General features: G+C 36.7%; 1 long non-coding RNA gene across 1 annotated transcript; it reads right to left on the bottom strand.

Annotated features, from left to right (window-relative positions):
- Nucleotides 1-10559: 10559 nt before the first annotated feature.
- LOC112046824 (uncharacterized) lies at nt 10560-12983 on the bottom strand. The gene is made up of 2 exons (XR_008252134.1): nt 12874-12983; nt 10560-11333 (listed from the first exon to the last, which is right to left on the bottom strand). It is a non-coding gene; the product is annotated as an uncharacterized LOC112046824 (long non-coding RNA).
- Nucleotides 12984-13681: the final 698 nt, after the last annotated feature.

Genomic DNA, 13681 nt, shown 5'->3' with positions numbered 1-13681 from the left:
AGTCTCCGGGCCATGACGGACGCTGGACCTCATATTTCTAGGGTTTTGGCGGTGTTCTTTTCACTGTGCGTGAGTCATTGCTACTTACCGGATGATCTTATGAAAACAGTGGTAGTACCTGTAGTCAATAACAAAACCGGAGATCTGGCAGACAAAAATAACTACAGACCAATTTCCCTTGCCACTGTTACGGCAAAGATTTTTGACGGTTTGCTTAATATACAGTTAAATAAACATGTAACACTGCACGATAATCAGTTCGGTTTTCGTCCTCAATTGTCTACAGAAAGTGCAATACTGTCTCTTAAGCAAACCGTGAAATACTACACAAGCCGCAAGACCCCTGTGTTTGCGTGCTTCCTAGATCTATCTAAAGCGTTTGATCTGGTGGCGTATGACCTGCTTTGGAAAAAGCTTAAATGTACAGGAACACCTCAGGAATTGCTCAACATTTTCCAGTACTGGTATGCCCACCAGTCTAATAATGTTCGATGGGCGGGAACAATGTCGGATTCGTATCAGCTTGAGTGCGGCGTCAGACAAGGCGGAATATCTTCAACTCTATTCAACTTGTACATGAACGAGTTGATCGTCACGCTCAGCAGCCTACATGTCGGCTGCCATGTTGATGGAATTTGTATTAACAACCTGAGTTACGCAGACGACATGGTGCTGCTGAGTGCGTCGATTTGTGGACTAAGGACGCTCATGCTGACGTGTGAAGAGTACTTGAACGAATTTTTGAAAAAATTAAAGGAGCAAGAATTTCGCTCTGAAAATGTCATAATTTTTATCGATCGATCGTTCGGCGCGTTCGTCAAGAACCTTTCGTTCCTGCGAACGTTGTCGCCCGAAATTTTCCGAACCGTCGACAACAACAACAACAACGCTTGATTTTCCAAAAAACGACAAAAAGCCCTTTTTTGGATGCTTTTTCAAATTCATGTAATGATTTAAAAAAAATTTTTTTTTTCAAAATTCAATTGCCAATCCTTGTAGAGAATTTATTCAAGTTTTTAAAACCAACCTCAAAATTTCTGTGCGATCATTGGTTGCTGAGATATTGGTAATCAAAGACAAAATGATCTTTTTCCATTCAAACATCGATATCTCAGCGAGAAATGCTCGTATCAAGATTTAAAAAAAACTAAATTAAATCTGAATAAACAAGCTATCCGGTCCATATGGAGGTTGAGTCGAAAAAATTTTTTCCACGTCCGTAGTTTAAAAAAAAAACCAAAAAAATTTCGAAATTTTTTTTTTCGGTGGTTTTTTTCGGTATGATTACTCAAAAAATATTTAAAAAAAAAAATTTTCAAACTCAGATCCAAAAACTATTTTTTTTTGCTGTACGACCATTTTTGTATAAGTTACAGGCTGTTGAAAATCCCCCAAAAATTTGGATTTTTTTTCTGCTCCCTTAATTTTTGTGAGAAGTATATAAGATTACTATCAAAACAAAAATATATAAATACGTTAAAGTTAACCTAATAAACAAGATTCTCAAGTAATCATTACGTTACAATAGTTTTCATGGTCATTATTGTGGGGTGGGCCATCTTAGGCATAACAAAACTTAATCTACCTACAAAACAATAATCTTTGAATAAAATCAACAAAAAATAATTTTCTCCCGATCTCTTTATAATTAAAATTCTTAAAAATAAAAATAATGTTCACATATTGACAAAAAATTTTTGTTTACAACTTTGGTGGGCTTTATTATTATTAAAAAAAAAAAATTGAGTGTAAAAAAAATAAAAACTTTGAAGGTTTCTAGTTATATTCTGGACATACGAAATTTTCGTCGATTTTCTTAGTTAAGTCAACACATTCTTCGTGGTACCACATATTACAAATTATACATTTTCGCATATCTGCGGCTCGTTCAGTCATACAAGCTTGGCAATACCAGGTTTCAGTCTCATTTTCTCTTGTTTTTTTTTTGTTTTTAAATTTACCCTTTTTGCAATTAGTTTTCTGTTCACCGACGTTCTCTCTTTATCGTTATTATTCTTTTGTTTATTTCTGTGGCTTTCAGAGCTTTTGTCACTTTTATTCTTTTGCTTATTTCTTTGATTTTCCGTGTTAAGCTTCAGCTTTGGTACTTTTCCTTTTCCTTTCTTTTCTTTTCTTGAACTGCGCAAAACAAATCTTTTGTTATTTTTTGCCCGATATAATTAATGGCTTTCCGTCTTGGTTCATTTTTAATTGTCGCAAAGTTAGTTGTTAGTTCTTAGTTCGTTTTAATTTTGATCGTGGCACATTTTCAGAATCATCAGAACTCAGAGAAGTATTTTCATCATTTGATCCTGAAGTTGACAAATTTATCACGTGACGATTACGACGTCTCCGATTCCTAAACGTGCTAGGAATCGGAGAATGATATTGTGATTCCCTATCACATATATTCATGTTTATTGCCGTAGATTGGTCTGCAATATCTTCACTAATAGGTTCAGAAGAGGAACTGTAGTCAACCAATTTCGAACATGCGTATGTTGACGAAGATTGCTGTGATTTTGGAGGTGGAGTTTGAAGCAGAGATTGAATTGTTCCTGGATCAGGGCTACAAGCAGACATATCATAATGCTCGCATAATAATGATGGTGACATGCGAAAACTGTCTTCACAGTCCGTGGCAGAGTCATTATTACGAACAGCAATTGACTCTTAAGAATCTGCTGAAGCAACTGAGTAACAAGCAGTTTCATGCAAGACAGGCCGCTGAGTGAGGATAGAGAGTGCAAAAGCCACCTCGGGAATTGCATTTGGATCGTATGGATGGAGCCCAATAGCTCTAAAGCCGTTCTTTATATTAATTCGAGTTACGCACTTGGCCATACCTTGGAAAAAATTTGGTTAATGCGCTATGAATAGAGAATGTTTAGGCTATTACGCGGGGTGCGGGGAGATACGAATTTATCGCGCCAGTCTCACCCGCGGGTGGCGGGCGCGGGGCCTCGGCGGCCGATGCATCGCTCGTAAAATTCGCGCCTATTCGTCAATGAATAGGTACCTACATATTATCATAAAAACATTTCCGTAATTTTGTTTATAAGAAAATTTTAACTACCTACCTACAAAACACATTTTTTCATCACGACTTCACACACGTAGAGAATTAAGAAAATTCTCAGGAATTAAAGTTTCCTCACGATGTTTTTCCGTCACTGTTTGAGACAAGTGATATTAAATTTCATAAAATGCATATCACTGAAAAGTTGGTGGTGCATGCCCCGGACCGGTTTTGAATCTACACCCTCCTAATCGAAGGCAGAGGTCATATCCGTTATTCACCTACTTAGCTATTTGGACAATACGCACATTGCGATCAAGTCCCAAAGTAAGCGTGTGCTATGGGTACCTATTTAGTTGATAATACCTACTTGGGTATAAATACTTATATCTAATACAATGTTATGTAAACACCCAGACATTGAAAATGCATCACACATATATTTTTGTAGTCGTGGGAATCGAAACCACTACCTTGGATCCAGAAAGCAGGGTCATTACTCTCTGCGTCATTCGGCCATGAAATAGGTACCTACTACAGGGCCCTTTAGCATTTACCCATTACAAAAGGCTGACCAATAAAATTAACCCTGATAATATTGTACACCACTATAACTACAATGGGTGTAAATACACCCAGATTGAATAATTGGACTAAACTTTTTATATAAATATATTTAAGATTTATAATGATGTATACATAAATATTGGTTCTTGCTTTTTGGCCTTTTGATGTATTGATTTAGTTTTTTAACCGACTTTAAAAGGAGGAGGTTCTCAATTGGGTCGGTATTTTTTTTTTATGTATGTACACCGATTATTCAAAGACGCCTGGACCGATTTCAAAAATTGTTTTGTTTGAAACGGTATAGTTCCCATTGCCATCATGTCAAGATCTGATGATGGAATCCTAGAGAAATTGAGGGTAACTATCGAAAATTATATGGGTGTCTAGTGTGTTTGTAAACTTTTCCATTTAGTACTTTTAAGCACTACAATTTCATGAAGGTCTAAAATCGATCTGATGATGGAGCCATAAAACAGACGAGGGAACTCCTCGGCGATTTACAGCAGTTACCTTGTGTTTGGGCTTGATTAATTTGTATTAATGAGAATTTTCCACATAGATAGGTTGTGACTGTCATTTAGGGGTTTGGTAATGAAGACCAAAGACAATTAAGGGAACTCCTTAACAGTTTATAGTACACATAGTGAAATGGCTATATGAAACAGTGGTAAGAAGTTCTATGACCTATGCCTCCATAATCTGGTGGCCTAGAACACTACTAACAACAAGCCAGCAAGAACTACAAAAGTTCCAAAGGCAAGCATGTCTAGCAATAACAGGCAGCATGGGTACAACACCCACAACCGCTCTAGAGGTAATACTGGGAATACCACCTCTCCACCTACGTATTAAAGAGGAAGCAACTTTAACAGCCCTCAGACTAAAATCTAGCGGGCAATGGAAAGATACAAACACAGGCCATGCAAGCATATTAATGAAAGAAATGGCAAAACACCCAAACCTAGGGTGGATATGTGACAAAACAATGAAACAACACCTGATGGACAAGAAATACAACATCATCATAAATGATACGGAAACAAAACCAAATGTACACACAGTGGAAGTGTACACAGACGGATCAAAAACAAACACAGGAACAGGTACTGGAGTCTACTGTCCAGAGTTCAACATAAACATCACACAAGCACTGGGTAAGAGCAACTCCGTCTTCCAGGCCGAATGCGTTGGAATCACAACTGCGGCTCTAGCAATGAACGCTAGAAAGGTAACAAATTTTAATATAAACATATGCAGTGATAGTCAAGCAGTACTAAAAGCTCTTGAAAAACACACGACCTCCTCAAAGCTTATCTCAGACTGTCACATAGCTCTAACAAACTTAACAAAAACAAATAACGTCACACTAAAATGGGTGAAGGGTCATAACGGTAACACGGGAAACGACAGAGCAGACGAACTCGCACGCAAAGGTACAACACTGAAGGTTAATGGACCACTTCCTATAGTACCAATACCCTTCAGTGAGTACAAAACATGGCTCCGCAGGGACACGCTGATGTCACATGCAGAGTCATGGGCCAAAACAAATGAGTGCAAACATACTAGGGAGGCCTTTCCAAACCTCAACCCACGACTAACAACAAAACTACTTAATCTTAAACGTAGCAAACTCAAAACGGTAACAGAACTAATGACAGGGCACTGTTCACTAAATAAACACCTTTCGGTTCTAGGTATAACCGACAGTCCTCTGTGCAGAGCATGCATGGAGGAAGAGGAAACCCCGATACATGTTATGCTTAGATGCAGAGGTGTATCCGTACAACGCGCAGCACACATTGGATCCCCAGCAACACTCCATGAGGCGTTCGGCGACCTGGGCGGCCTGCTAAACTTCTGGAGCGAGCTCGGCTGGCTGGAGTAACGTACAACGGCCAAACACAAATGGCCAAGTGCGGAAAAAGCCCAGGAAAGAAGAAGAAGAAGAAGAAGTTTATAGTAACTACCTTGTGTTTGGCCTTGATTAATTCGTATTGCTGAGAACTTTCTACTTAGATGAGTTGTGTCTGTTATTAGGGGTCTGTTAATGAAGACCAAGGTCAATTAAGGGAACCCTTTAACGGTTTACGGTAGCTACCTTGTGCTTGGGCTTGATTAATTTGTATTGCTGAGAATTTTGTACCAAGATGGGTTGTGACTGTCATTAGGGGTCTGATGTATTAGTTTGAGATGAAATTTTACACTAAAAATGGAAAAATAATAAAAAATTTAATAAAAAAAATACAACCGACTTCAAAACCTAAAAACTTACCAGTAAACTAAAAAGCGAAAAATAACATCATAATATGTTCTTCGCATACCTCGCGCTCTTCGTGAATCAACCAATTCTGGCAATAGCCAAAATAGCCAATCCATATAAAAATTGAGAAGTTTTTCTTTCATTTTTTTCTCCCAGAAATCATCATCTCTTAAGATCGTTTCTGTTTTGAGAGGCTTATTTTCACCACTCCATACCAAATAAACACTTTGCTCTTCGTGAAACGTGTAACTGCCCTTGTATCTGATAATACCAGTTACTATTCTTATGGTTTAAGATCTTTATTTTCTCAAAAGAATTACATAAAATTCGCTTATATGAGAAATACAATTAACTCACTAAGGTAATTATTCACGTGTGTACATACTAATTAGACTTAAATCCTACATACAATAAATCAAAATAAATAATTGCTAAAAAAAAGAAAAAAAAAAAAAGAATTATTTCTTATTTATAATACGTTTAGTTTTCTTATTGTAATTTCATATTTGTATCTTATTTTGTTGAATGGATTCTTCAAGCCCATTCTTGAAGGCCACTATCGGACATTTTATTTCCACAATTGTGTTATCTCCTATTAATCTATCGGGTGTAGCTCCAATAAAAGGATAATCATGGTCCACGAATAGACCACAAGGGTCAATAACGACTTTTTTTGTAATTTAAGTTGTTTAATGGCTATGTGTTCATTTTCCACACCATGAGCAATTGTTGCTATATTATTTAAGTGAAATGCATAATATTTATGATTCTTCGACCTTGCACTGGTTCTTATGTACCTCGATCGATCTCAGTGTATACTCTCCTCGGCAACTTCTCTAAAACATAGTAAAATTACATCGACTATCAGCTAAATTGTATAAATATAATGTGTTCTAAGATTTATGAAAAATATCTCACTACATATTGTTATACTAGCTGATGCCGCGCGGTTTCAACTGCGTGGTTTCCGTTCCCGTGGGAATACCGGAATAATATATAGCCTATAGCCTTCCTCGATAAATGGGCTATCTAAAACTGAAAGAATTTTTCAAATCGGACCAGTAGTTCCTGAGATTAGCGCGTTCTATCAAACAAACAAACTCTTCAGCTTTATTATATTAGTATAGATTTGAAATTACTTTAGTAGAAGAATAGGTAGAAGTAAAGTAACCCTAAATTTTGTTTATCAAACCATCCCTATTTTTTAATGCCGGCAAGGCAAAACAACTTTGGCCGAGTAGTATTTAATAAACCGATAACCCATCATAATTTGGTTTCTGCATAGCTCCTGTATCTATTGAGATTGGTGTTGGTTCAGCTGTTGGTATTGTCAGCGATTTTGCAGGGCATTCGTGCTGAGAATTTTGTATTCTAAAATTAAAAAAAACGACCTTTGAAACTGATGATGCGAAAACTTTTGTAAGGATATTGATTTAAGCCATTCGTTAATATGATTTATGACGAAATTGCTATTGAGACCTGTATATTGTTGGACAATTACTTAGGTGATCGAAAAAGTATAATACTTAAGTAATTTTGTGATTTATTATCATAATTATTTATTTATTAACTGATTTAGATGGGGTGCGATGTTTTCAAAACTATTCAAATAAGTTTTAGATAATTAGGTAGTGTATCTACCATTGGCGTTTTATCCATTGATTACGGGACACCCTGTATAAATGTTTATTGTGGGTGTTTTTACACCCATTTTAATCATAGAACATGTATGTACTATGATTAAAATGGGTTATAGCATTTAAGGGTTAAAGAATTAGAACAACTGAAGCCAATATAAGTTGGCAACAAGCCAACTTATATTGGCTTCAGCAGTTCAGCCGTGAAAGGTAAAAGACAAACAGACAGATTCTTTTGCATTCATAGGTTTTTGCCAAGGTAAAAAATTGAGAAATTTGTACGCATAGTGCCTTTTCTGACACCAAGGATCGGCTTTAAGCCCCTATTTGTTTCTCCTAGTAATAGATGCTCTGACATCAGACATACAGGAAGAAGCACCTTGGTGTATGCTGTTCGCCGATGATATTGTACTTGTCGGAGAAAACGCATCAGAGGTACAGAGCAGACTGGGAAAATGGCAGGAGAAATTGGAAAGTGTTGGTCTACGAATCAGTCAAACGAAAACTGAATAATTATTCTTGGACTTTGGCGGTACATCTCAATCTTCCAAAATTGCCTTAAATGGTGTAACCCTACCAGCTTGCTCCGATTTTCGGTACCTCGGGTCGCTTTTTCAAAACGATGGCCATGTGGACCGAGACGTAAAAAGTAGAATGAATGCGGGATGGATGAAATGGCGACAGGTCTCAGGTGTACTATGTGACCCGCGAATGCCTCTTAAACTTAAGGGTAAAATATACAAAACGGTTGTAAGACCTGTCGTGCTGTATGGATCAGAACGTTGGGCGGTGAAAGGGATGGATAGTAAACGAATGCATGTGAACGAAATGCGTATGTTGAGATGGATGTGTGGTGTTACAAGAATAGATAAAATAAGGAATGAGTATATAAGAGGAAGTCTGAAGGTGGCACCAGTGACAGAAAAATTGAGGAGTAGAAGGTTAGCTTGGTATGGACATGTAATGCGTAGAGAGGAAAGTCATATTACTAGAAAAATGTTGAATGTGCAAGTGGCAGGTCATAAGAGGAGAGGAAGGCCAAAGAAGAGATGGTTGGATTGTGTGAAAGAGGACATGTGTGTAAAAGGAGTGGATGATGAGTTGACGAGTAATAGAAACGAATGGAAAAGATTGACATATTTTTCCGACCCCACTTAAGTGGGATAAGGGTAAGGAGATGATGATGACTGCCTTTTCTGATCCAGGTTCGTAAGGAGAACTCAGGGGTGCTCCAGCTAGTACCTCTCGTTGGTTGGGGGGTACGGCGGTTGTTTGAGATGTCTCACCATATCGCTTTCCCGGCCGCTGCGCGAGCGAGACAGGCTCTGCGCGGGTGGCCGCGGGTGTGAGGCGCGGCGGGGAGGCGCGGGGAATCTCCGAGGGGGTGCGGGGGGCACCCGTCTCGCTTACACCGTGCGTGCTCCCTCCAAGATCTCACATTTCACCTTATATTAATAGTGGAAATTTGCTAAATATGGCAGCAAGAAGAAAATTGCACTTGGCAACTCTTTTGTTTGGCGTTCTTGATAAAAATCCAAAATATCTCTTTGATAGATTGCAATGAGACAAAGAGTCTAGCGCCCGCTCTAACAGAGTCTGGACACTGGGAGCACCTCAACACGTTACTGCTGCGTTTCGGGGTAGTTTTAGATACGCTGCCACCAAGTGCTGGAATAATCTTCCTCCCCCCTTGCGCAATGTCAGTAAGTCCAAAGCCTGGTTTAGGAAATCGGTAAAAAACCTTTTACTTTTACAACAGCAGGGTAAGTAACAGTCTCCAATTCTAGGCTCCTCACCTACTTACCCTTTTTAAAAAATAAATTAATTTTAAATAAGGGAAGGGAAGGTTTTGAGGTCCCAATAAATTAATTTTATTTATTTCTACTTTATATTATTTTTCTCCCTGAAAACGACTAATAATTTATTTATTTATCACACTAATAAACACACAAAATATAATTATAAAGGTATATATATTTATATGATTATTTATTATGTTCTTATTATTAATTATCAATTAGTAACACTTCTTGTTGTTTCCGCCCGCGTCACCACATGGCTCCACGGAAGACCAGCGCCGCACTGGTGCATCCATCACTAGCGTAGCACATGCTGAGTGGTGACCATTTTGGTACCACACACATTATATTTTATATATATTTTTTTTTTTGGATTTAATTTAGTTTTATTAGTTTAATATCTCAAATTTATTAGTTCACTATATTTTTAAAATTACTTTCTTTAGTTTTAAAGTATTTGTTGTCTTTTGTGTGTACCAAGATGGATTGTGACTGTCATTAGGGGTCTGATGTTTGAGATGTTTGATGAGTTTGAGATGAAATTTTACACCAAAAATGGAAAAATAATAAAAATTTTAATAAAAAAAATACAACCGACTTCAAAACCTAAAAACTTACCAGTAAACTAAAAAGCGAAAAATAACATCATAATATGTTCTACCTGCTGATCAGTATGAAGGCGGTGCTTAGCCGGTGTTGTCTTAATTTAAGCCATTTCTGACAGGACCACGTGAAACAACACTGTCTGCAAAATCTAAATCTATAAGATATTCTCACATGGCTTAAATACCCCTTTAAAATAACTATAATATTGAGAACCATTTTTTCTTAGGCAATTAATTAACTGGTTTTTTTTTTCAATAATAAAAATTTTAGTTAGTAAAAATTAAAAACATATATAATTTTAATTAATCGGTCTTTATATTTGGTTAATATGCATATGCAATAAGCCTTTAAATTGACCTATTACTTATCTTCAATCTACAAAGAATCAACATTTTTATATCTTATTTCTAATGATCATTTTTATATCTAAATCATTTCTATATCTAATATCTAGTATTCTTTTTCGAAGATAGTACAAAGTACAGTAGAATAAATATAACTGAGATATATTGGAAGTAATCATTGTCGACATTTTATACATGTGTGACATTTTATCCTGTGCCAACTCTACATAAAACGCCAGTAATGCATATTCTACCTTTTCTTCGACCGATCTAAAATAAAAATAGCATATAAATGTCATGAGACTTATGAAATAATACAATTAATAAATAAAGACAAATACAATACATTCAATTATATCTCTCGTCCATTATTACGCTTTCCAGTAGTATTAAAATTCGTTAAAACTTAGCAGTCTGCTGTTACAAGGGTAATTTTCTTTTTTATCACAGGGTGAATTAGGAGGAGGAGGATTTTCTTCTCTGAGTGGCATACACGCGCTCTTCGTGAATCAACCAATTCTGATTGAAAATAGCCAATCCATATAAAAATTGAGAAGTTTTTCTTTCATTTTTTTCTCCCAGAAATCATCTCATCAATCATCATCTCTTAAGATCGTTACTGTTTTGAGAGGCTTATTTTCACCACTCCATATTCCAAATAAACACTTTGCTCTTCGTGAAACGTGTAACAGCCCTTGTATCTGATAATACCAGTTACTATTCTTATTTATAGTAATACGTTTAGTTTTCTTATTGTAATTCCATATTTGTATCTTATTTTGTTGAATGGATTCTTCAAGCCCATTCTTGAAGGCCACTATCGGACATTTTATTTCCACAATTGTGTTATCTCCTATTAATGTATCGGGTGTAGCTCCAATAAAAGGATAATCATGGTCCACGAATAGACCACAAGGGTCAATAACGACTTTTTCTTGTAATGTAAGCTGTTTAATGGCTATGTGTTCATTTTCCACACCATGGGCAATTGTTGCTATATTATTTAAGTGAAATGCATAATATTTATGATTCTTCGACCTTGAACTGGTTCTTATGTACCTCGATCGATCTCAGTGTATACTCTCCTCGGCAACTTCTCTAAAACATAGTAAAATTACATCGACTATCAGCTAAATTGTATAAATAGTTATGTGTTCTAAGATTTATGAAAAATATCTCACTACTTATTGTTATACTAGCTGATGCCGCGCGGTTTCAACCGCGTGGTTCCCGTTCCCGTGGGAATACCGGAATAACATATAGCCTATAGCCTTGCTCGATAAATGGGCTATCTAAAACTGAAAGAATTTTTCAAATCGGACCAGTAGATCCTGAGATTAGCGCGTTCAATCAAACAAACAAACAAACTCTTCAGCTTTATTATATTAGTATAGATTTGAAATTACTTTAGTAGAAGAATAGGTAGAAGTAAAGTAACCCTAAATTTTGTTTATCAAACCATCCCTATTTTTTAATGCCGGCAAAGCAAAACAACTTTTGCCGAGGTGTATTTAATAAACCGTTTACCCATCATAATTTGGTTTTGCATAGCTCCTGTATCTATTGAGATTGGTGTTGGTTCAGCTGTTGGTATTGTCAGCGATTTTGCAGGGCATTCGTGCTGAGAATTTTGTATTCTAAAATTAAAAAAAACGACCTTTGATGATGCGAAAACTTTTGTAAGGATATTGATTTAAGCCATTCGTTAATATGATTTTTGACGAAATTGCTATTGAGACCTGTATATTGTTGGACAATTACTTAGGTGATCGAAAAAGTATAATACTTAAGTAATTTTGTGATTTATTATCATAATTATTTATTTATTAACTGATTTAGATGGGGTGCGATGTTTCCAAAACTATTCAAATAAGTTTTAGATAATTAGGTAGTGTATCTACCATTGGCGTTTTATCCATTGATTACGGGACACCCTGTATAAATATTTATTGTGGGTGTTTTTACACCCATTTTAATCATAGAACATGTATGTACTATAATTAAAATGGGTTATAGCATTTAAGGGTTAAAGAATTAGAACAAAACTTATATTAATGGCTTCTGCAATTCAGCCGTGAAAGGTAAAAAACAAACAGACAGATTCTTTTGCATTCATAGGTTTTTGCCAAGGTAAAAAATTGAGATTTTTTTTTTTTTTTATTTATTCTTTACAAGTTAGCCCTTGACTACAATCTCACCTGATGGTAAGTGATGATGTAATCTAAGATGGAAGCGGGCTAACTTGTTAGGAGGAGGATGAAAATCCACGCTCCTATCGGTTTCTACAAGACATCGTACCGGAACGCTAAATCGCTTGGCGGTACGTCTTTCTCGGTAGGGTGGTAACTAGCCACGGCCGAAGCCTCCCACCAGCTAGACCTGGACCAATTAAGTAAACCTCAATCGGCCCAGCCGGGGATCGAACCCAGGACCTCCGTCATTAAATCCACCGCACATACCACTGCGCTACGGAGGCCGTCAAAAAAGTTGTACGCATAGTGCCTTTTCTGATCCAGGTTCGTAAGGAGACCTCAGGGTAGGCTATGCATTTTTGCATCTATGAAGTGCACGTAACTGAGAGTGAACAGGTGATTCTTTTGCATTTATTTAGTTTAGGCCATCGATAGTAAAAACTTACTCTTGCAAAACTGGTCGCATTGATGGATTTTCAGAATTGATCTTCAAAAGTCTTTTCCGACTGAAAACAAATAAATATTAAAATAAAAAAAAGGAAAATATGAAAAAATAAAATTACTTTATTAGAAAAATTAAAAAAATATGATATCATGTAAGTGTCCAAGGCTCGAACTCGCAGCATATAATTATTAGTGTAATCGACATCCCCATATTCCACGAAACTACTATGAGAAAGTTGGAAAATAAGGTACAGTAGTCGTGTACATAGACATTCACACATCACCAAAAATGTTATTTGTTAAAAAATCATTAAAAAAAAAAATAGATAAGCAGGTACTTACACAACTTCGAGCATATGCTTTTGTTTTTTTTATATTGTACTAGCGGACTCGCTCAAGCTTCGCTTTGACTTATTAATTTATTTATTTGCACTTCTTCCCTATCCCTACCTTACACTACCATACTCCTACCCCTACCCCTACCCTACCTCTACCCTACCTCTACTCTACCCCTACCCTACCCTACCCTACAACTACCCTACCACTACCCTATCCCTATACCATAAACCTACCCTACCACTACCCTACCCTACCCCAACCTTACCCCTACCGCTACCCTACCCCTACCCTATCCCTATACCATACCCCTACCCAACCACTACCCTATCCTAGGATTTAGGGGTTTGAAAAATAGATGTTGGCCGATTCTCAGACCTACTGAATATGCACAAAAAATTTCATCAAAATCGGTCGAGCCGTTTCGGAGGAGTTCAAGTTCGAACACCGCGACACGAGAATTTTATATATTAG

This window comes from Bicyclus anynana, chromosome 26, assembly GCF_947172395.1.
Source record: "Bicyclus anynana chromosome 26, ilBicAnyn1.1, whole genome shotgun sequence".
In the NCBI taxonomy this organism is placed as follows: Eukaryota; Metazoa; Arthropoda; class Insecta; order Lepidoptera; family Nymphalidae; genus Bicyclus; species Bicyclus anynana.
Note: the sequence above shows the minus strand (reverse complement) of the source record. Positions and strands in the feature narration are given on the sequence as shown.